The 23,984-nt window shown below is 37.1% G+C and overlaps 1 long non-coding RNA gene and 1 pseudogene across 1 annotated transcript in view; one reads left to right on the top strand and one right to left on the bottom strand.

Moving 5' to 3' along the window:
- The window catches only part of LOC129146681 (uncharacterized), a 29,355-nt gene extending 8,690 nt beyond the window's left edge, over positions 1–20,665 (top strand). Inside the window, exon 3 of the long non-coding RNA XR_008553709.1 lies at positions 20,636–20,665. This is a non-coding gene — a long non-coding RNA (uncharacterized LOC129146681). The remainder of the gene's footprint in view (positions 1–20,635) is intronic.
- On the bottom strand, positions 5,593–7,135 carry LOC119256846 (RNA-splicing ligase RtcB homolog; annotated as a pseudogene).
- Positions 20,666–23,984: the final 3,319 nt, after the last annotated feature.

The following is a 23,984-nucleotide window of genomic DNA, read 5'->3' as shown; positions in this document are numbered from 1 at the left end:
CCTCACAGGTGGCCGGGGATCGAACTGGAGCTGCAGAGGCTGTGGGCAGCTTTGCAGCCCAGCGCTCAACTACTGAGCCACCAGGGGAGGCCCTCTTTCATTTATCTTTGATAGGGAAGAGGTTTTCATAAGTTATAAGGAGTCAAAAGGGTAAAACCAACCAACCAAATAAACAAAAAATAGCCCCCTCCCAAATATAAAGAGCATATCTTGAAAAGTTTCTTATCCAAGCTTGAGGCACTCTATCCCATGTGGCTATGCTCTGCAGTAGTCCACTAGTTACCCCTGTTCTTATTTTCTTGAGAGAAAAGGAGAATCCTCCTATCTGTCAAAGCCCTTTCTCATTTTGTGAGGAATGCTGGATGTTGTAACTTCCTTCAAAATTCTGTACTAACATTTTGAGGGGGAGCTTCATGTTTCACAATGTTTACGGATGTGGAATTTCTAAATATGTTTTCATTTCTTCCACAGTCTTCTTTCCAATTTCTAAAGATGGTTTTGGCTTTACTCTCAAAATCTTTCTCTTCATTTTACTTTCTATTCTGCTGTACAATATCAATATAAGAATAGTCAACTCTTAGATAGTACTGACTGTGGCAAACACTGTTTTGAATGCTTCATATATATTTACTCATTTAGCCTCACAACATCTCTCAGAGATGCCATGCTTATTGTCTCCATCTTAAAATGAGGATTAAAGCAGAGAAAGTTTAAATACCGTATTCAAGCTCACACCTGTATTAAGTGGCAGAACCCTGAATTCAAACCAAAAAGCCTGGTTCCAAACCTATTTCTCAACTACTTATATGGCATGCTCACCACAAAGACTTTCCCTCTATAGTTATTTTTATTTGTCCTTTAATTATGGATCATTTTATTTTCTTTTATTTAGAATGTCTTTAATTCTTACAACAAAGAAATGAAATCTAGAAGTAGTTTGAAGATCTTTAATCTTTTCCTAGGCAAGACTTTCTGGCCCTGTTGCCATGGATTTAATTTTCTCTGCATCTTGATAACCCCCTTCGATGTAATATAGGAATTTTAAGAACATAATGCCTACATAAAGAAAAACAACAAACAAAAAATGTAAATAAATAATCTAACTCTCTATTTCAAAGAACTAAAAAAAAGGAAACCCAATGTTAGTAAAAAGAAAGAAATAGCAAAAATAAAAAATAAATGAAATAGAGATTAAAAAAAAGACACTAGAAAAGGTCAATGAAACTAAGAACTGATTTTCTGCATAGTCAAATTTTTAGCTAGACTCACCAAGATAAAGGAGAGAGGGATCAAGTAAAAATCAGAAATAAAAAAGATGTTACAACTGATATCACAGTGATAGCTGCATGACCATCATATGGCAATCACATGACATTAGCATAACCTCCACAGGACATTACCATAATCATCACATGGCATTAGCACGGCCACATCAAACATTAACATGGTCATCGCATGACACTAGCATGAACATAGCATGACATTAACATGATACAAGCATGCACATTGAGTGGCATTAGCAGGTCATCACATGACATTAGCATGACCACCACATTACAATAGCATGATCATCAATTGGCATAAGCATGGCACAGCAACAGCATATGACATTAACATGATCACAACATGGCATTAGCATAATCACCACATAACATTAACATGACCATCAAATGACTACCACATTATGTTAGCATGGCCATCACATGATATTTGGATGGCATTCACAACACTATACATAGCTCATTGTATACAGCCTACTGTACAACTCACAGTAATTCAGCTTTAAAAGGAAGTAATCAATCATTGCATAGGTGTCACTACACACAACTTACTGTACAGTGAGCAGAAAAAACTGACTTACATTGGCTAAATTCAATTATTATCAGAACAATCTGGTGTTGACTGGTTCAAGCCATTTCTGACTGGCTCAAACTGGTCCTGAGCAGGTAAAACTTGTTTAAACTGGCTCAAATAGGTTCTGACCAGATCAAGCTGGTTCTGACTGGATCAAACTGGTCCATACTGGTTCACATGGGTTCTGAATGGGTCAAGCTGGTTCAAACTAGTTTACCTGGTTCTGATGAGATCAAACCCATTCTGAACAGATCAAACTGGTTTACACCAGATCAATCCAGTTTTGACTGAATCAGGCCATTCTGACTTAATCAAACTTGTCTGACTGGATAAAACTGGTTTAAGCCAGTTCAAAAAGGCTCAAACTGGTTCTGATCTGATCAAACTGGTTCTTACCAGATCAACTCCCAAATGACTATCATCTCAGAGCTTCCTACATTCTCCTTCCTGCCCCTGCAAAACAACTGTACTCTAGGCATAGGAGAGAAAATTCCTTAAATTCCATAAATAAGAAAAACAAGGAAGAAACATTTATCTAGTATTTACATAAGAATCTAGAATTTACATAATGAATAAAATGCAGAGATTCCATGTCTTTTTCTAAGACAGTATTCCCCTCTACTGGTGAAAGCCTGTAATTTCTCTCCACTCCCGCCCCCCCACCCCGCCCCAACACACACAAATTCAGCTATAAAAGGAAGTAATCAACCAGATTGTTTCTCTATTCTAGGGAAACATTTGGTGTTTTCTTGCACATAATGTGTTGTTTTTAGAGCTCAACAGAATCTCCAAGGAAATCATGTGTTACTTTCCTCTTCTTTCATTTTCTCACATATTCTATTCTGAAATTTTCTTCTCAAAGCATTGCCCTAGCATTGGGAAAGACTGTATTTATTTGTCACCTGAGCATTTCTCTCCCACATGTGGTTTAATTTCTAGAGTCCAACTAATTATCATTTAGAAGAAAGCTCTTTCAATGCTTATCCTTGGAGACTTTCTGCTCAGTATCCTCAGAGAGTTAATAGTACAGTTTTATTTCAGAGTTGAGAAATTATAGGTATCTTATATTAAATTCAATTGATTTATTAATATCCTGGTGACTCAAACTTGAGGCTATCCCATTGATTTCTGTCTTTTGAGAAGGGCTAGGTCAAGCCATTCTGGCAGAAGTGGCCTATTTTAATGACTCATCTAGGAAAGCCCAGAGGAAATGCCTTATTATTAAAACTCAAAAGGATAACTGAGTCCTATAACATACACATTTAAATACTAGCATGATTCTTGCATAGGTACTTAACTTGAGAAAATAGGCAATAAATACAGAGAAAAGGGAAACTGACATTTGGATTAGACTCAATGTCGACACATTTTTTTTTTATTTTAACATTTATCATTTTTTACATTTTTTAGACAATATTTCCTTCCCCAAGGCACCTGTGCACCATCACCACAGTCCCCTGTGCTCCTCCCTCCCTCCCTCTCACCACTCTCCCTCCTCCTCCCCTGAAGTATGCCTCTGGTTTATAATTGTCTGTTTTTGCTTTGTTGTGTTTTGTACTGTTATTTTTTTTACATTGATGTCTTATTCGGTTCCCCTATATTCCTGTTATAAGTGAAACTATCCGATATTTTTCTTTTTCCTTCTGGCTTATTTCACTGAGCATAATTCCTTCTAGCTCCATCCATATTGCTGCGAATGGCATGAGCTTATCTTTTTTGATTGCTGAATAATATTCCATTGTGTATATATGCCACATCTTCTTGATACAGTCATCTATTTTTGGGCATTTGGGTTGTTTCCAGGTTTTACCTATTGTAAATAGTGCTGCAATAAACATAGGGGTACAGGTGCTCTTTTGAATCACTGCTTTTGTGTCCTTTGGGTAGATCCCTAGTAGTGGAATGGCCGGATTGTATGGTAGCTCCATTTTTAGTAGATTGAGGAACCTCCAGACAGCTTTCCACAATGGCTGGACCAGTTTGCACTCCCACCAGCAATGTAGGAGAGTTCCTTTTTCACCACATCCTCGCCAACATTTGTTGTTGCTTGTTTTTTTGATATGAGCCATTCTTACTGGTGTAAGGTGGTATCTCAATGTGGTTTTGATTTGCATTTCCCTGATTATCAGGGATGTTGAACATTTTCTCATATGCCTGTTGGTCATTTGCATTTCCTCTTTGGAGAAATGTCTTTTGAGTTCTTCTGCCCATTTCTTGACTGGATTGTTTATTTCGTTTTTGTTGAGCCATGTGAGTTCTTTGTATATCATTGTGATCAGTCCCTTATCAGTTGGATGGAGTGCAAAGATTTTTTCCCAATCAGTGGGATATCTGTCTGTTTTGATTAATGTCTCTTTTCAGAAGCTTTTCAGTTTGATGTAATCCCAGGTGTTTATCTTTGCCTCTACTATCACTGCTTTGGGTGATGAGTCTTTAAAGATGTTTCTGAGATGTATGTCTTGTAGTGTTTTACCTGTATTTTCTTCTATACATTTTATGGTTTCAGGTCTTATGCCCAGTTCTTTTATCCATTTTGAGTTGGTTTTTGTGCACAGTGAGAGGTGGTGGTCTAGTTTCAATATTTTGCATGTGGAGGTCGTTTTCCCAGTGCCATTTATTGAACAAACTGTCCGTGTTCCATCGCATGTTCTTTGCTCCTTTGTCAAAGATTAGTTGTTCATATAAGTGTGGCTTTATTTCTGGGCTCTCTATTCAAAAGAGTAAAGTAAATCAAATTCAAATCTAATTGTCCTAAGCTACAATGAATTTAGCACAAAATATAAACAACATATTGTAATTTAATTAGCTTTTCTATTTTACTGGCTATTTAAACTCTACCAAGGCCTTAGTAACCTATAATTTTAACATCTTTATTAAATTTATAGAGCAGTATAGAACATGAATTCTGATTAGGTGGTACAAGACTAGGCATCCCATCAACACAGAGCAACCGTCAATATCACAGCTGTGGTCATTTAATGCTTTCATAACAATCTGATGAGGAATGTGGAGATGTTCAGTATCATGTGAAGGGTCACTGCTGTGACTCCAACAGATAACTTTGCAGATAAGTTAAAACCTGCCCTATATTTAGAATGAGAAAGGTGGCATTTCTATGAAAAATTATTTTCTCTTTTGGGTCCCTAGTCTCACACCTCCACACATATTCCCTCTTCAATCTGTCTTATTGTCTATTTCTAAGATGACCCCGGTGGTATTCTCTAAGTAAAAGTGGTATTTAGAGTTTAGCTCACTGCAGGGGAAGTGGGTGGATGGGTGGATGAAGGACAAACTGACGGAGGGAGGGAAAAAAGAAAACATTACAAGCCTTTTTAATAGAACATTCTTCATGACACCTCCCAGGATGTAAATAGAGCGTGGTGTGAAGAAGTTCATTCTGATGATTAAAGACTTATGTGACCGAATAAGGCTGTTTCTTGACTCATTTCCACTCCCTAATAGATCTGCTGAAAATCTGTGGGACAATGAAGGAAGATGCATATGAAGGAAGATGTATATGAAGGAAGACAATGAAGGAAAATGCCCCCTTTTCACTGGGGGCTATGTGACTCCTCCCAGGTCATTTAGAACACCTGCTACTGAAAGCAATCACCTCCTGTCAGTCATTTCTGATGCAAAATGCAGCTATAACTGTATGCAAAGGAACCTGTCAAGTCTCTGGAGGCTGATGTCTAAAGAGCATTTCTGTTCAGTCCACTTCAGCGAGGGTCTGGGGCATCTGTCAGCCTCGGTCAGTGTTCTAGCCTTTGATAACAGCAATCGATCTCAGTTTAATGGCCTTCTTGCTGATTCCAGCATCGTGGCAGGTGTTCACCATGTCAGTCACATTCTTGTAGGACTCAGGAGCCTCTTCCATAACCAGTTTGGGTGAGGCAACACGAATCGCAATGCCCACATCTGCCAATTTGTCTAAGACATCCTGGAAATCTAAATTACCTCGAGATTTGGCTCGGGACAGTTCACGGCCCACTCCATGACAGTTTGTTCCAAAAGTCTCAGTCATGCCCTGTTCAGTGCCAGTAAGAACATAACTACAGGTTCCCATGGTGCCACCAACCCCATCAGCACTGGCTAGCCTGTGAGTTGGTAATCAATGGCAATGAAGGGGTGGTGAGGAGGGAAAGCCCGGGTGGATCCCTTGCAGTGTACCAACAGTGTCTATTCCGTTTCGTCCACCACATGCTGTTCCACTTTGGCAATATTGTGAGAAACATCATAAATCACATGTAGGTCCAAGTCGTCAGGGGTTGTGTTGAAGACCTTGGCAAAAGCCTGACGGGTTAAGAAGGTCACGAAGAGCGGTTGACCCAGTCGTAGTTCCCAGCAGCTGCCATTCCCTTGAGATATCCTGACCCTTGGGGGATGCGATTTGTGCACAAGCCAGGTGGAGGTCATTGACAATAATCTTGTCTCTCTTCATGGCCTTTTCCATAGCAACCAGTGCATCTGTGGCTACTTGGTGGCCCAATCCTCTGCTTCCGCTGTGGATCATCACACACACCTGTCCCTTATGGTTGATGCCCATCTTCTTAGCAGCGTACTCATTGAAAATCTCATCTACAACCTGGATTTCTGCATAGTGGTTGTCTGTTCCCAGGGTCCACAACTGAGGAAGGCCTCTTTTCTTAGCCCTTGCAGAGACCTTATTGGAGTCAGCTTGCAGCATCCCTCCATATTCTTCACAATGTTCCTTGTTTTCAGCCCATGCATAGCCTTCTCTTAAGGACCAGTCTACGCCCATCTCCAAGGCCTCCTCTAAGCCCATGGCATTCATTGGGATGACACCCTTAGATCCCACTCCAACAGGGATGTGGTCGAACATAGCTTGGGCAAGTTGCTCCTTCACAGGCTGGACATCACTTTCATCTAAATTGGTTCTTAGCAAGCAGACACCACAGTTGATGTCAAATCCTACGCCACCTGGGGACACTACTGCTTCAGAGTCATTCATATCAAAGGCTGCCATATTTCCAATAGCAAGCCCATAACCTGAATGGACATTAGGAAGTCCAAGAGATTGATGAACAATCCCAGGAAGAGCTGCCACATTGCCAATCTGTTTCATGGCTGGCAGGAAGCCACCAACACCACCGCCTCAACAGGCATTCCTTAGTTCCTCAAGCATTAATTTTTCCAGAGCATCATTCACATAGAAAACTCCTTTAACCTGCATGTTGGGGATAAAGCCCTTCTTGATTCTCCAGCAGTTTTTATTGATCTTTCCCAAGAACTGTAGCTCATCATTGTAGTTGCGACTCATGGCTGCGATCACAGTGAGGAAAACCCTAGGCCTCGTTTCACGGACCAGCTGCCACGCACTCCTGCCGCTCCCACCAGCGCCTTCCGGGGCCTCGACACATTTTGATAAGACAAATGGAGTAAATAATCAAAACTACGTATTAACCTAGTACTGTTGCAACCAAGGGGTTTGCATCATGTACTAATGTGTACAAATGGTTAAATGCATCCTTACAGCACACTGATAACTATTCCAATCTCATCTCTCAATTAGTTTCGACAGATTGGTATCACTGTCCACTCTGTGCTCTCCCTCTCCCATGCTTGGAATGGAATATTCTTTTTCCTAAAACTAATACTTTTTTGGATTATTAAGAGATTATTTTCAAAAAAAAACATTAAGATTGGGCCTCCCCGGTGGCACAGCATTTGAGCGCTGGGTTGCGAAGCTGCCCGCAGCCTGTGTGGCGCCGGTTCGATCCCCGGCTGCTCCCTGGTCACTGGAGGAGGGTCCCACATGGCGCGCAGACCTCTCCTGCCTCCTGCTGCTCCCCTCAGCAGTGTACTTCGGTCCTTCTGCCTGCTCTGCTCCCTGCTCTGGCTCTGGTGAATTCTCTCACCCTCCCGCGCTTCTGACTGTACCCAGTGCTTGTATAAATAAATAAATAAATCTTTAAAAATAATAATAAATAAATTTAAAAAAAAAAAAAACATTAAGAGCATGACTCTTAGGAGATAACAATGAGCTGGTGTTAAAGATTTTACTCTACTAGTTGAACGGAACCAGCCAGACGTTCAAAAGAGAATCTGAAGAATCAGACACATTATTAATCAGGACTATTGAAATGAATGCACAAATGAAGGCCAAATTGATTTTTCCACAAGAGGTTGAGAAGAATCAACTGAATCTTCACTGGACAGAACACAATTTGCATGTCAACAGATAAGAATTATTCTGCATTGTTATTACTTATCTTCACTTCACAGAATTGCAAAAGAACTCAAGGAAAAGACTAGAATCAATTAATCTTGAGAGTGTTCTCTAGAGCCTAGACAAGGCATGATTTTCTAATGAGACACAAATTTTTCCTACAAAGAAAAAATAATTTTCTGGTTGAGACTCTTTCCTCTATTAGATTTCTTATGAAACAATCCCAGACTCACTCTGCAACCTCTGGGTTTCTATATCAGACTCTTGTTAATTCTCTCACTAAGGATATAGGAAACCAGGGTGACAATTCGCACAGTATGAAGGTGAGATAGTTCATAGTAAGAATTTTTTTTTCTCCAGTGAAGTTTTATTTAACTGCATGAAATATCTAATACCCTTTCGTTGCTTAGCATTTGCTCTGTTCCTTTAGTAAATATTTTCCAATCACCTACTTATCCAGCGTTGGGTCTAAGAAAAGAAAAGCAGATCACACAAGGTCTCTTAAGAACTTGAATACAACAGATATGTATTTTATTTCAGAAACACAGAGGTGTAAGAAATATGAAGATGCTTTATTTTCTTTAAATCAAATGTGTTCTGAGTCTGAGACCCAGATAACTGCTTGGCAGATTACTGATCCTTGGTCATTTACCAGCTTCCTTGGGGTCATACAAAGGTCCAAGTATTACTAAAAAGCAAAATATTTGAGGACTTTTTCTGTGATCTTTGCTCCAATAGGGGAAAATTGTGCAAGACTTTGTAATTCAGTGGAAATTCTGGATAGCTCATTCATGAAGGCTGTTTCTGTGTTTGGTTAACTTGTGTTATTTTATATACCTCTATAGAGTTAGGAATTAACCTGTAGAACACTGACAATAATGCAAATATTTCCTGTGCATAGGTAAGCACATGATTCCTATTCAAGCAATGTAAGTAATTTTGCCAAATAGAGAATATAACTCTCTGGAAGTGAAATTTAAACTGGTTGTTATGTAACTTTACTGGTTTCATAATTAATGACTGAGTTATATATATCAGTAATATATATAAAGCATATTTATATAAAAGTATATAAAGAAAACCCCTGATGTTTTCACTTTACATAAGTGTCATGATTTTTATCCTTTGTTAAAATGTATGCAGTCCCACCATATGATCCCACTGAGGTTCACATGTCATTTGAAATGATTTCTCTGCCACTGCAGGGATGATAAACCTTGCCAGGGACATGCACTTTCAGAGTAGCTGTGGACCATGTAGGTTTTGCAATACCAGCTCTAGAAAGTATCACTTAGGAGTAAACTTTTACACACAGTAAATATGTCACAGACCATTAAGTCTCTGTCAAAACTACACAGATGTCCAGAACAGTATTTTTTCCAATATGTGTCAATTTGGGATGCAGAACTGTGGTCAATCATGATACTGCAGGCTTCAAGAGACACTGTTACTTTAGCTTTAAAGAATAAAGATTACCTAGACTTAGGGTGATCTTTTTTTCCAAAGAAACCTAACTTATGGAATGACAGACATCTGGACCATCAAGTTTTGTCATGAGTAACCCACCCTTTGTGATATGAGACTTCCCTCATGTGTTCTTGATGTCCCAGGCCTCTATCCTATGTATTAGTTCAAGAATATAAGACCTCAGTCTGTCCCATTTACTTTAGATTTTACTGCCATATAAATACATATGTAATTACATTTGTTCTTTTCTTCTAATATGTCTAATAATAAATTTGATGTTAATTTGTCTGTCTGACTAGCATGACATGAACCAAAGAGGGATGGGGAATTTCTTCCCCTTACCCAGAGGAGATGATTTAGAAGATATTGAGTACATTAAATTGGTAATATGTGATAATCAGTTTGTATCTGTGGGGTCAGTGTTTCCAAAAGAGTCATCTAGACATTTCTCAATAGACTGAGAGTAGGTCTTTGTCATCTTAGTAGAGAAAAAAATCAGTCAAATCACTGTGAGCCTCAGGAAGACTATTACCATTGCTTAAAGAATGCAGTTAGTTTTTATCTGACTCTTAACTTAGTTACTTTATATTCCACATATTAGTGACACCATTTACTATTCATCTTTCTTCTTCTGACTTATTTCACTTAGCATTAGCCCTTCAAGTTCCATGCATATTGCTGCAAATGGCTTGAATTTATCTTTTTTGATCACTGAGTAATATTCCATTGTGTAAATATACAACATCTTTATCCACTCATTTCTTTTTTGGCACTTATGTCATTTCCATAGTTTGGCTATTGTAAATAGTGCTGCAATGAACAAAGGAGTACAAGTTTCCCTTCAATTTAGTATTTTTGTGTTATTTGGGTAGATATCTAGGAGTGGAATTGCTGGGTAGTATGTTACATTCATTTCTAATCATTTAAGTAACATCCATACTGGAAGGCCAATTCTTGCCCTCTCACAAGATGGGGACAAATGAATAGAATAGGGAGACCATTAGATTAGAACTGAAAGGATTAGATTTTTGTTTTTTAGGTTTTCTAGTTCTGAAATTAGTGCATATAGGAGTACAATTATAAACATATCCAGCCACATGAATATTTAAATGGTGTATTTTTAATTTAAAGGAAAATGACAGTGTTCTTAGACTCAAATTAAATATGAGACCTGGCTCCTAAGCAGCGAGTAAGCTGGGCTATGTGGCTTACAACTCATCATTGTCTGAAGTATTTGCTTCCATCACTCTATTTATAAAATAAATGAGCAGAAATTGAATTTTTAAATATTTAGGCATGTTTTGGGGTTTCCAATCAAATGTTATTATTTGTTTATGTTACAGCTTCTGCTTCCATCAAGGAGAACTATTTTTCCCAGGTTGAGGTCACTGTTCCCAGGTCTGCAGAGCACCACAGAGACTAAAGATTTAATTTTCTCTTACCATGGTTATTAAAAGTGGCATTTTTTAATTCTTTGTTCAAATAAGGACAAAAGACTGAGAAGCTGAGCTACTAGCAGCTCTTACAGAAGTCAGCAAGTATGCATGTGCCACCCAAGCAATACAGTGGAGTTATGAATTGAATTCCCCTCTCATCACAAGTGGCCAGTGCCCAGCCAACTCTGCAGTCCAGCAAGGAAAGAATTTTTTTTTTCCTTCTGGGACTGCAGTTCTGCCCCCATCATTAAGTACCTACAGGTCGCTGAGTTTCCTGCAAAACTTTTGTGCTGTACCAAGCATGACCAGGACCGCAGGTTATGCTCTTAGACAACTGGTGCTGTCTTGTTATCTCCTTAATTCAGAGGTTTACAGAAATCATAATTTAGAGAGACCACTTGCTAGACAAGTTCAGAGATTGAAAGGTCAGCCAATCTCTGAGTCACAGGTCATTGAGTCCCAGATGTTTCTAATCCCCTACTGATGGAGACTTTATCCTTGACAAAGACCTGATATTTCAAAGACATGAGGTTAGTCACCAGATAAAATCTTCCGCTGATACTCATGTTGCTATCTGTTTATATCAAAATACTGAGGAAGTGGGAAGTACTATAATTAAAACAGTGTGTAGCATAGCTAAAAATTTTTAAATAGTCAGTAAATAGGTTGATGGATGAGAGATCCTTAAGACAGGAAGGGATGAAAAGAACAATGAAAAAGAGTTGTTCAATGCCATGTACTGGGTATGGAGTATCTGCTGACCCCAAAGGAGATATGTGAGAATTCTGCTGCACTTCTAAAAATAAAGTTGACATAATCCATATGGTAGCAGCACTAGGAATAGATTTGGGTTCTGCATCTCTCCCCAAGCCAAAAGTAGCAACTTTTCCTCTGCATCTTACAGTCTGAAGCCATAATATCTGGATACCATGTCCTCATTTTATAAAAGTTCAAGTGCCCCCAAATTCTTGCACCAAAACAGAATTTTGTGCAGAAGTTCAAAGAGCCATACTCTTCTTTTTATTGGGGAAATTTAGTCAAAATGTGGATGGTTAGTGGCTCATTTGTGAAGTAATACAAGTGAGAATAAAGCTGAAAATAATTCTTGGCACATTATCTTTTGACTTACTACTAAAGAAGAGAATGACAAGGGAGAGAATGTATAAAACTGAGTTGTAAGCTAGGAAAAGAAATGAGGCTTGATGAAAATTTGGGGAGAGTAGACAAAGTAATAGAAAAAGAGACTGGATCTACAAAATCTCCATCCTATGTAATTAGAGATATAGTGGTGCCACTGTCCACAGAAAAGGAGTAGTTTTAAAGTACATTAGGCAAGGACATCATGATAAATCACTTGGCAAATATAGATCACGACAGAGGCAATGACTAGAAGTTGCCAATGGTCTAGGGACACAGGATGGATAGTTCAACACCCAAAAATCAATCAATGTAATCTACACCAACAAAAGGAAAGATAAAAATCAATAGATGCAGAGAAAGTATGTGATAAGAGCTAGATGGGACATGGCTCAACATAAGACCATTATGACAAACCCACAACCACATCATAATGGACTATTCTGGAAGACTATGGGTGCCTAGGTGGTGCGTTTGTGATCCTATGCTTCTGAATCATATACAGTATTATAAATGAATGTTACCTCCATAAAAGGAGGGGGGGGATAAATTTCCAGTGGTCTGTGGTAACATACAGGGTGCTTTGGAGGTGGGCATGGTGTAGTGGTACACATATAAGAATTGAGATTGTCCCATTTGTGAAGAGACCACACTAGGACTCTAGAAGTAGGTGATACTGGGAAAACTGGTGTGGGAAATAGCATCTAGGAAATTTGCTCCAAAGAATCAGAGTTTCAGGCAGGGAGCAAGAGATTAGACTTGTGGGAGGGACTGTTAAGAGCTGGTAAATTCTTCAGATTATATCTAGAAAAAGGACATTATTAACATTCAACAGAGTAAATAAGGGACCCTATAATTTTATAATCTTTATTTTTCCTAAAATAGCAATCATACTTTTTTTTACTTATTCTCTAAATTTTGTTCTTGAAAGAAAAACTCAGCATTTTCACAAAGGACATTTAAAAACAAAAGGTGAACAGTAGTGCAATACCAGACCAATTCCAACAGGTGGCTGTATTTCTCAAAGTTTCAAAAGTAGCCACAATGCCTGCAGCGCGCACATTTGTCTTGGTTTGCATTTACCGCACATAAATTCTATGATTCCAGGATAACTAATTTTATAACAAAGGCCTAAGCAGTTGGGGTGGGGTGGGGAGGGGAATAGAGGCCATCATATAACCAGAGATTTTTTTCCCACTTTATCCAGATCTGTGTTGGCTTATCCAACAGGTTCAAAAACAGTATCTGTCCATATCCGCAGGCTGGTTAGTCACTCTCAAATTAAAAGGAAAGTACACAAAAGAGTTGAGAATCTGTAGTTACAGACATTCAGTGGTGCCTGGAAGCATCACAAAACAACTGAGAGAATTTGGAACATATCTGGGCCCCTAGACTATTTTAATTAGTAAAAGAATTAATTTTGCTTAAAAGATTTTGAGTTCATTATTACTCACTTAGCACTGGCACATGGAAATCTTAATCCATGTCATTCCACATTTTTTCCAGGTATTTTCTCCTGAATGTATTTGTACCTGTGTTTTTCTCCTACAATGTCATTATCCAAGATGGAATCTAGTTTTACTTCAAATTACTCTTTTAGGAGAGTATGGTTTTAAGTGATTTCCCCCCCCCGCAAAAACGGTTTTTCTAGTCTTTATAAAATAAAATTATATTCCAAGGCTGTAATTTTTATAATATAAGTCAAAATGAAAACATGAAATTTAGCAATTGGTATATTCTCTAAGACACTGTGCTAAAGGTTTTAGTATATAAAATTCTAACTCCTGGGAGGGCACAATCCAATGTGAGATATATCAATAATATATCATTATCAATTACATATAGAATTATATATAGACAATTATACATATAATTATCAAAATATATTAATAAGGGGAGACAATTCTCTATACTACAAGTCAGGATAATCTTCCCCCCTCCCCAATCAATTACTGGATATACACTTCCCACATCACTATCTACAGAAAAGGTATAGAACATATTGTGGACTTAAAAAAATGTTAGCAAGCTCTTTAAAAAACTCAGATTTATGCAAATACCTCAGATTAGAAATGTGAAGTTACCATGCAGACTTCACACCTCTCTACCCCATGTGCCTTGGCAGTTCATCCTGAAAAAGTATCTTATACTGTCCTACAGGGAAGAGATTTCTGTATTTTTTAACTTTCAAAATATGGTAGTCTATTCTGATCATCTGCCCTAAGTCAGAGTTTGAAAAAGTTTAAAGAGTAAAATAAGAACCTATATTGATTAGAGAAGATTAATGGAAAAGATTGGGATTTCTTCTCAGTATTAAAAGATACTGAGTTAGAATACAAGCTTCTACAATCATTGCAATGTGAACAGCAGATGGGACCACAGTTATTCACTAAAGGTTTACTCACTAAAGCTTGGAAGAGTTGTAGTTATCTATTAATTCAACAAACATTTAGTTAATGTTTTTTTATGTGTCAGGCACTATAGTAGATGATGTGTACATAATAATAAACAACACAGATATAATCTTTGTCTTCATGTACTGTATTAATTTTCTTTAATTGCTGTAACAAAAAAACACAAAGTTCGTGATCTGAAACAATATAAATTTATTATTTTATAATTCTACAGGTCAAAAACACAAGTTGGGCTAAAGTTAAGGCATTGAAAAGGCTATATTCTTTCCTGGAATCTCCAGCAAAGAATTATTTTCTTTGCCCTTTCCAAGTCCAAAGGCTGGGCATGTGACCGCCTTTCTGTCATCAAAATCAACAACAGGGTGTCTCTCTGATTCTTTGTACTTCTTTGTGTTCTGTGACCACAGCTGGCAATGCTTCTCCACTTTTAAGAACTCAGGTGATTAGGTTAGATAACTTGAAAAATCCAGGGTGCTGTTCCCATCTCAAAGTCTGTACCCTTAATTACATTTGCAAAGTTCCCTTTGCCTTGTGAAGTAATGTATGCACAGGTTCTGGGGAGAAGGATGTGGAATCTGAGGGGGGCATTGCTCTGCATATTACATGGAGCTTACAGTGCAATGGGTGAGTATCGAACTCAAATGCCACAGGGCAGGCAGGTGACTGCAATGAGTGAAACCAGTGTGTGAAGGCCGTGATGAACCGGAGAGTTCACACTGATTATTTACACAGGAGAATACTGATTCTATGTTATTGGGTCTTCTAGATTTGAAGAAAAAATAGAAATCCAAATCATGGGAAATATACCAATATTTAAAATATGAGCAAATGTTTTAGGTTTTGTTCCCCAGAAGCAAAGCCTGAGTTATTTATTTAGATGGTCCTCCAGGGAAACTGGAAAGGGAGCAGTGGGGGAAGGGAAAGAAGGGAAAGAATCCCAGCAAGCATGAAGCGTTAGGCAAAGTCCTACAGCCTGATTCCACAGGGGAACTCTGGAGCATAAGTAATATCTCACAGTTACCTCCATGCAAATCAAGGGAGCTAGGGCTTTCATAATCGTGTGCTACTCAGTCATTCGTTAGGAAACACTTGGGCATATAAACTGTCTGGGATTACTTGGACGATCAAGGATAACATTTCCCATTTCCCATGTTGTTTTCTTAGTTGACCTAATCTTCATATGTTTCTTGATATCAGAGTAACAACTGCTTGTTAAAAGTATCTGTGTGGTTAGCCGACAATCCTAATTCTATATGCCCTTCTAAGTCTACAGAAGTACGCATGGAAGACTGTAATAATGACTTACGTGTCAGTAAAAGGCTTTCTAGCTTAGCCAGTTGAGCTCACATGTTATTGCATAGAGGGCATGAGAAGCAGAGCAGGCTAGGGCTGGTGAGAACAGTTTTCCACTCACTTTGATCCTTTTTTGGAAATTACTTTCCATTGTCTGAGACTATCTAACATTGATCTTTTCTTTTCAAAAGAATTTCATCAGCACCTTTGTTACAATTTCATGAAGTAATTTAACTTCTTTTGAGATGGATGATAGGTTTTCCGTGTCTTCTGAGGGCCATGACAAAGATGCTAGTTTTTATTTATGTATCTTTTCAAAGCATTAAAGAACTCAGATAACATTGAAAACTTGTCATCTGTTCACTAAGCCAACCAGATAAATTAGCCAATTTTCAGAACTTAAAAAATGTCAGCTGATGTTTTAAAAATATTTAAGAATATTTGTGATTTTTTTTTTCTCATTCCTTTCTACAAGACTTTCACAGGAATTTTGATGATGAACAGATTTGATGAACACATTTTAGTTACAAGTGAGCCTACGTATTTTTGGATGTACCAAAAGGGATGGAAATGGCATTAGAAAGTAATAATAAGGCAGCTGAGAAATTGGGAAGCCAATATTTTAATTTAATTCTATTATTTACAGAGCTAAATGAAACTGGAAAAAGAAAGCAGTTGACTGTCATGCCCAGGAAAACATGTGGTGCCAGTCTGGGGATATTCTCATGAGTGTTATTAAAGAAAGATTATATGACTGTGAATTGAAGCTTTTGGCTCAATACTGATTGTCTTTACTTAACCCGGGTCATAATTATATCTTCAAAATATTCTAGGTGTTGGAAACACTATCAGTTGCCCAACTAAACAACAGATTCCTTAGGGACACATTTGTCTGGTGGAATTCACATCATAATTTTTCATTTTTAAGAAATGTTTTTTAATTGATTTAAGATACCAATACCATGTACCAAAGGCTACTAGTGCATTAATTTGAAGACCAATTCATGAAAAAAAAAAAAAAGCCAGGAATATGTATGTGCATGCTAAATTCCTAGAAGTTTTTCATGAGGTCAATAACTTAGATTTGTTTTTATAGAATACTATTGAGTAAACTGTAAATATAATTTATGGTTCATATTCACACTATCAGGTGTTGGGTCAGTCACATACTGTCAAATCTAAAAAATAATCTTGGGAAGGTGACTCAGCTGACAGCACATGGAGTATAGTCTATTTATCGAAAAATGGTGATAGGGTCAAAAGGACACAGACTTGGAATTAGGTTTGGTTGTCACTTTTACTAGCATGTGACGACACATGAGTGTCTTAACCTCTTGACATCTTTGTCCTCATCTCCAAAATGAGGAGTTTAGATTTAGACAAATTTTTAGGTATTTTCCAACTCTTAATAAGCCTCATTCTTTATACTCCATCTAGACAGACTAGAGACAGGTCAAGATGACATCACTGTCTCTTCCCTTGCTCAACTGAATTACCCTGTACTTGGCTGGCCATTTTCTTACTCGTCTTGAAATACAGGATTAGGAAATCCTCTCTGGTGTTCTGGAATTGCTGGACCCTATTAAGGGAAGCAAAGCAATGGGTTTTCTCCTAGTCATTTATGGTTTTCCCTCCACTAATACTATAAACATCATCATTTTGTTTTTGTGCCTTAGGCTTGGAAGACTGGAAAGTGAAAAAATTGCTCCCAAGATACCAGCAAAGTTTCTTTTTTCCTGGCCATTTTCAAGTAGTGGAACTGGTAGGAAAGACAAAGGAACTGACAAGCTGATCTCTGGGGGACATGTATATATGGATTGTTCTTTGTACAGTATCCAAGCCTTTACTGGACAGACCCTGCCCCCAGGGATTGAGGATTAGGGCAAACACTTGCCTTTGAAAATAGGGACATTATTCTTTTCCAAGTGAGCACTTTTTCTTTCCTAATCTTCATGCTTGCTTAACTAGTCCAAAACTGTGTTCACAGTAATTATTTGTTTTTTCCCCTTATCTCTTTGGTTGTGTGCTCTTTTTTTTTTTTTTGATGCATGTTTGTTTTATTATTTTTTATATTTTATTGCTTTTGAAATAGAAATACCACAATTTCTTTTAGACTCTGGTATTCTTTCTTTCTAAAGAATTATGTAGTCTGTAGAGGAAGGGAAAAGGGGAGACAAGAAAGGAGAGGGGAGGACAAGAAAGGAGAGGACAAGAAAAGGGAGGACAAGAAGGGAGGACAAGAAAGGAGAGGGGAGCCACTTTTCTTCCTTCCCAGGTCATCTTCTTGTTTTGAAGATTTATATCATAAATCACATAGGTGGAGGACATGGAAAAGAGATACCTCTCAAACACAATAGAGAAAATATTTTTGTCCAGAGAGACATTATGTCAGAGGAGACTCGAGTGTAAACCACAGGTTCCTGCCTTCTAATGCCTTGGCTCTGCTTCCAGGCATGTTTACATTGGGACTAGGTTCTCGAAAGTTGTATGAGACTGTCAATCCCAAGAGCCTAACACAGTTGCTGAGCATCTATTTCCTGTCCATTGCTTCATTTCAAGTACTTATTTGTCTCAAAACAAACAAAAAAAGGAAACAAAACCCCAACAGTAAATTTAATAAAATAATTCTCAGTTTTAAGATTACATGATAAGGATACCTAGCCCAAGGTGATGCAGAAAGATGTAGGAAAGAGTTAGAGGGAGGTGTCTTTTGTATCTTGAGGTCTCTCCTTGGCACTATTAACATTTTGTGCTGAATAATTCTTTGATAGGGGTGAGAATGCTCTGCACATCATAGGATGTTTAGAAATATGCTTTGCTTTTACCTGCTGGACATTAATACTCTCCCTTCACTCCCCTTCACAGTTGTGACAACCAAAATAGGTCTCCAGACATTGCCAAATGTCCAGTAAGGAACACAATCTTCTTTGGTTGAGACTGCCACCCTATTTTGAATAAAGCTTGGTTTTATACTAGTCTATCACTTTTGACAGAATGGTCCTTGCTCATTGGAAGCAAGTTGATGTATATAAAGTCAATTTGACAAAAGCCAATTTCACCAACTACTCATTTGCTAAAAATCAAATGCCAAATAAGTAACCAAATTTAGAAGAATACATGTATTCCTAAGAAATTTATACTCAAATTATTTGAATATACTTAAAAATAATATCCTCAAAAATGTTTTTTGGCAAATCAACTAAGACAGTTAACATAGCAAATTGTTTTGGTTTTCAGAGAAGCAATGTCAGGAAACTGACTTAGACTCTTACCAACTTTGTTACTAAGGTAGCCAAAGTGGTATCTGTCTTTGGAAAGGGCTCTAGTGGCTATAAAGGTAACTCAGTAAACATGTTAAGGAGATGCTTGACAAGAATCAAACAATAGGTATTTTTATTATTTTTTTTTTTGGTAGCATAGAAAATCAACCATATCTTACCTTGAGTTCATGTGTTATACATAAAATTCACAAAACAAACATGTGGATTAGAGGCATTTTTGAGGTAATGTCATGGTTCCTGTGCCGGTATTGAAATAGTAATTTTGCCTTTCAACTGAGGTAACAGATAATACCTTTCCAGATGGAATTCTCCTTGCTTGGCCTCCTTAATTGACATAATCTACAGCTATTTGTTAAAAGATGAGCATGTGTTTAGGACTGGACAAAAAAAGCAATTATGTCGTTATGCTTACTGCATTCCATTTAAGATATGGAGATTTTATTTGGGTAGCTTATATGGGCAGAAGAAGTATAATGGAAAATATATCCGGGAGGAAGGAGAAATGCCCTGAGAATTGTTTTGCCCTGAAATAACCCTAAAGCCAACAGATTGACTCCTTGGTATTAATTAGTAAAATGAGGAGGAACATACAGGAGAAAGCAAGGTCTCTGAAAAGTCAGACATTATTTTAGAAGGGGGAATGATTCTAGGGATGCCACTAAGATTTTAGTCTCCTTTAAATTCAAGAAAGACTTAAATTGATCAGATTACCCAGCTGCTATTATGGGGAACGATTTCAGACAGGTGGTAGATGATACAAAAGTATAGGAACATATTCTTATAACTGACAATTTGTACCCTTCACCTTTATTACCCCAACTTTCCCATCCCCCATTTCCTGGCAACCACCATTCGATTCCCTTTTCCTATGAAATTAACTTTTCTTTTTTTAAAATTTTATATATTTTTTACGTAATTTTTTCATTTTTGCACAATGTATGCATTTTCATCTTGGTTATAGTCCCCAAACAATTCCCACTCCCCCCTTGTTTTGATCCTACTCCCTCCTTCCCCCCCAATAGTATATCTCTGGTTTGTAGTTGCTTGTTGATTTTGATTTTTACTTTATTATAATTAGTCTTTTTCCTGGTTCCTTATTTAGGATTTGTAAATTTCTGCTATGAGTGAGACCATCTGGTATTTTTCTTTTTCTTTCTGGCTTATTATGTGCTCAGTAAAACTTTTCTTTTTTAAGATTTCCACATATAAGTGATAACATACAGTATTTGTCTTTCTTTGACTGGTTCATTTTTCCTTGCATAATGTCCGCTAGGTTCATCTTGCTGTCATAAATGGTAGGGTTTCCTTTTATTATGTGGCAGATTATATCTATCTGTAGATATAATCTGTATACATATGTAATATTTTCTTTAGTCACCCACTAGAATGAAAATTGATGGGAAAGCTTAGAAACATAAAACCAATTTTTTAAAAAAAATCTCTAGATGGGTTTCTGGAAGTCAGAGATATTAGCCAGTAGGGATGGGTGTGGACATGGAAGTACTAACCACATTGGTTTGTGTCAAACTATTTCTCATATTTATTTTTTATTTTTTAAACTAGAGTTACCCTGATTGGCAAAACTTAGAGAAGACGATTTTGGATATTTGGATGTAAGTTGATTTCATTACTCACCAGCATGTAATATATATTTAGAACTGCCATAGAAAATAAGATGCTGATTTTCCATCCATATCAGATATGACTAATTCAACATGTCACCTTTTCCTGATAAGCTTACACTCAACTTCAGGATCTTTCTGTTTATAGTAATTTAAGCAACCACTACCAGATTATTAGAGTTGGCACCAGAGTTAAATTCACTTATGACTTCTGATGCTTGAAGGTTAAGATGTATGCTTATCATTACTGAAAAGTTATCTTCTAAGAAATCTCTATAGTACTCACAAAATTTCTGTCAAACCCACATCCTTGTCTTTGTTAGTACCACTTTTTGGCACATATTTTGGAGTACACTTGGCTGGAGATTAAATTTTTTGGAAAATTTTCCCTGATATAGCACAATGTCTCATTCTTGCACTGATTTTGAAAACTGCAAATCTTTTATTTAAACACAGAGAACTTAAAACACTCGATACATCGTGTTTGTTTTTGTTCAAAATTCTCACATCATCACCAACAGTAAATGGCATTCAAAAAGGACATTTCTGTCCACCTCACTATTCATTTTAGGGAGCCCACCTCTAGTGGGAGTTGTTCTAGCATGCTGCACTGACTCATCATGTTGGGACTTACCAAGGACAGGGTTTTAGAAAATGGATAAATAACTTTATCAGCTTCAGTTACATTGAATTCTCTCTTTCAGAATAAAATTGATAACTATAATCAAAATAACTATACTCATTCCTTGCCCATTCTTTTTTCCAGGTTTCCTCAATTCTTTTAGAAATTTTTCCTTAAATATGATGGCAACGGTGCATGGGTGAATTGATGGTGGGAATTCTATGGGAACTACACCTGAGAGGAGAAAGCAAACATTGTAGAAAAATGAACTATGATGTAAAATATATATAAATAAATAAATTATATAAAATTTTTTAAAAAGTAGGTACAGATTTATGCTCTCATGATTTAAAATAAAAATGAGATTTCAGGGCCTCCCTGGTGGCGTAGGGGATTAATTCTCAGAGCTGTCACAACTATGGCCTGAATTCGATCCCTGGCCAGGGAGCTAACCCACATGGTGCAGCAGACCTCTCCTGTCTCGCAGCTACTCCCCTTAGCAGTGTATTTCAGTGAACCTACCTGTTCTGCTCCCCATTCTGTCTCTAGTGAATCCTCTCACCTTCCCCCACACCTCTGGCCTACATCCCACATCCCAGTTCTTCTACACAAATAAATAAAATCTTTAAACAAAAGTCACTTGGTTAATTTTGTAATCTTTTGAATACATAATGTATTCTTTATTTTATGCAGATATTCATTATACATACACATCCATGAAATAGTCATTATTTGTGCATTGTATTTACACATTCATGAATACAAATATATCCATACATGAACCTGCATTCTGTGAGATATGTTAATGGTACTCTTAGTAGGTTTAGGTCTGTGACTATATCACCACTTGTCCATGTATTTTTTATTGAAGCAAAAATACATTAAACTTCTACTGAGAGTCAGGAACTTTGCTAGGAATAGAAAGATGATGCTGGGAGACTGAGGCATTTTTCCTTTGCTGGTCAGTGCAGAACCAACATCAAACTCTTTCAATAGAATAACAGGCTAGACCTCATCTCTTAACTTAGGAAACATAAATTAGTTTTGTGTCTTATATACAAAAGGAAATTTAATTTTCCTTAAAAGTAGTTTCAGATTACATTATCTAGGTCCTATTTCTTGCCTGTATTAGTATTAGGTTCATTGTCAGCTAATATCTTTTACATTCTCATAAGAACTGGCGTTACGCTACATTCCTTCTTTACTAAATTGTACAATTTATATTCCAAGTACAGTTTACTTCACTCTCATAAAATTTCATGTCACTGTTAGTCATATTTTCATACCCAAAGATCTTTTGAATTCCTGTTTTGAATTCCTGTCTTGTTGATGTAGATCTACAAAGTTTTAGTTTTCCAAAGATTATGTAAGCATACATTAGGCTTCACACAAGTCACTGATAAACACATGGTCTACGATAAGACCAAACACAATTCTTTCAGTCAGTCACAAATCTCCCTCACTCTGACAAAATCTAGTTTACATTTCTTCACCTTATCTTAAACTTATTTTGAAAGAGTTTGTCAAATGTTTTAAGACATTTTCCCTCATCTACAAATATGTTCCTCCAAATTGTAAATGAAATTACTTTACTTTGGAATATCTTCACCTTAACCCTGGGGATAGGCTATTTCTAGTTCTTAAGAAGGAGCAAAATGTGGAAAGTATCACTCGAAGAAAAATAGTAGGTACATCTTAGGTTGGTTAGGAGGTAAGTTACATGAAAAAGGAGCACAACAGTGATAGCCATAGACACAATCAAAACAATGAGGAAAGTCCCAACTAGGATATAGGGAGTAAACATAAAAATGATGAGAAACAATAACATCATCTAATCTCTCCCACACAAATTATTTCAAAATGGACTAAGGAATTAGATCTAAGACCTAAAATCATAAAATACATGAAGAAAATATAGGCAACTCAGTTAGTGACATTGACTTTGCAATGTCTTAGGGGACTTTACAATGGCAAAGGAAACAAAAGTGAAATAAATGACTAGAATGACATCAAACTAAATAGCTTCTGCATAGCAAAAGAAACTATCACCAAAGCAAAAAGATGTCATACTGAAAGGGAGAAAAGAATGGCATATCATATACCTGACAAAGGGTTAATATCCAAACTATATAAAGAACTCATACAATTCTACAACAACAACAACAAAAAACCAAATAACCCAATCAAAAAATGGACAGGAAATCTGAACAGAAACCTTTCTATAGAGGACATACAGATGGTGAAAAAGCACATGAAAAAAATGCTCATTATCACTATTATCAGGGAAATGCAAACCAAAACCATAATAATGCACACCTGTAAGAAGGGCCCCGTACCAAAAAGATCAGAAACAACATATGTTGGTGGGAATGTGGAGAAAAGGAACCCTCTTTCATTGTTGATGGGAAAGCAGACTGCTCTAGCCCTTATGGAAAACAGTATGGTATGGAGGTTCTCAAAATACTAAAAATAGACATGATCTGGTAGATATGATCCATATGACCTGATCATCCCATCGGTAGGTATCTGCCTGCAGACTGTAAACACACTAACTTAAAGAGATACATATGCTCCTATATTCATTATAGTACTATTTACAATAGTTAAATTATGGAAACAACTTAAGTGTCCAATGACATATGAGTAGATTAAGAAGAAATGACATATA

This window comes from Talpa occidentalis, unplaced genomic scaffold (assembly GCF_014898055.3).
Source record: "Talpa occidentalis isolate TD23 unplaced genomic scaffold, MPIMG_talOcc4v2.1 talOcc4.4, whole genome shotgun sequence".
In the NCBI taxonomy this organism is placed as follows: Eukaryota; Metazoa; Chordata; class Mammalia; order Eulipotyphla; family Talpidae; genus Talpa; species Talpa occidentalis.
Note: the sequence above shows the minus strand (reverse complement) of the source record. Positions and strands in the feature narration are given on the sequence as shown.